A 1,654-nucleotide genomic window follows, 5' to 3' on the forward strand; every position below is an offset into this window, starting at 1 on the left:
TAGATTAGGTGAGCAGACCCTACAGGACTTAATGAAAGTAGCAGAAAGGGTGTATAATACTAGAGAAACCCCAGAGGAAAGGGAGGAAAGAATACGGAGGGAGGAAAGGGAATTCCAAGCTAAAGAAAATAAACAAAATCAGAAGGAGTTAGCAAAGATTTTCTTTGCTGGAGCTTGGGGAGACATAGGGAAAGGGAGAGGAAGGAGACCAGACCAACATGACAGGCCCCGCCGAGACCCATTCCTGGCCCCGAACCAATGCGCATTTTGCAAAGGGACTGGACACTGGAAGAATGAATGCCCAAAGAAAGAGAACAAAAAATATGAAAAGCCTGCTCCTGTTAGAACGTTGGTGGCAGGCAAGGACAGCGACTAGGGGAGAAGGGACTCAGAACCCCTCCCTGAGTCTTGGGTAACCTTGAAGGTGGAGGGGAAGCCAGTAGAGTTCCTGATAGATACAGGGGCTCAGTACTCCATCCTCAATAAGAAGGAGGGAAATATTTCTTCAAAAACTAGCCTGGTCCAGGGGGCAACAGGGGCAAAGCGGTATCATTGGACAATGCAGCGACAAGTGAATCTGGGAAATAAGCAAGTGTCCCATTCATTCTTAATTGTACCCGACTGTCCTGCACCGCTGTTAGGAAGAGACTTATTATCCAAAGCCCAAGCTCATATATTCTTTCACAAAAATGGTGTCCAGGTTACTGATGGGGAAGGCTCCCCTCTACAGGTCCTGACACCTTACACGACGAATACTGCTTGTATAAAGGTGTAGAAGACCAATGCACAGGTTTAATGGATATGGCTCCCTGGCTGGAAGAGTTTCCCCAAGCCTGGGCAGAAACTGGAGGAATTGGATTGGCGAAACACCGACCACCCATTATTGTGGACATAAAACCCTCTGCCATACCGGTAAGAGTCCGACAGTATCCCATGCCCAGGGAAGCCCAGGAAGGCATACAACCCCATATCCAGTGGCTGTTACAGGAAGGGGTACTAAAGAGGTGCTGGTCTGCATGGAATACACCTCTCCTCCCAGTAAAGAAACCAGGGGGAGAGTACCGACCGGTGCAGGATCTGAGAAAGGTAAATCACCGAGTTGAAGACATACATCCCACAGTCCCTAACCCTTACATGCTACTCAGTGATCTTCCCCCAGATCATGTGTGGTATTCTACCCTGGACTTGAAGGATGCTTTCTTTAGCCTGCCCCTAGCCCCGCAGAGCCAAGACATTTTTCCCTTCAAATGGGTTAAAGAATGGATAAAGTCCTCGGCCAGCTGACCTGGACAAGGTTGGTCCGAGAGTTCAAGCACTCACCCACTTTGTTTAACGAAGCCTTGAGTGATGATTTACATAAGTACCGAGGTCAAAACCCGCAAGTAACTTTACTACAATATGTGGATGACTTGTTAATAGCAGCCCCTGACCAGGCAGGGTGCCTCGAAGCAACCAGGAAACTGCTCACCACTCTGGGAGAGCTGGGATATCGAGTTAGTGCCAAGAAAGCTCAGATAGCTAAGCCAGAAGTCACATACTAGGGGTATAAGTTGAGAGCTGGGCAGAGGTGGCTCACTGAAGCCATGAAACAGATTATCCTACAGATTCCCCGACCCACAAGCCCGAGGCAGATGAGAGAATTTTTAGGAACAGT

General features: G+C 48.6%; 1 pseudogene; it reads left to right on the top strand.

Annotated features, from left to right (window-relative positions):
* Positions 1–1,654, top strand: part of LOC103196468 — an 81,954-nt pseudogene that overhangs the window by 19,298 nt on the left and 61,002 nt on the right.

This window comes from Orycteropus afer, unplaced genomic scaffold (assembly GCF_000298275.1).
Source record: "Orycteropus afer afer isolate SDZICR_OR568_19922 unplaced genomic scaffold, OryAfe1.0 scaffold00066, whole genome shotgun sequence".
NCBI lineage: Eukaryota > Metazoa > Chordata > Mammalia > Tubulidentata > Orycteropodidae > Orycteropus > Orycteropus afer.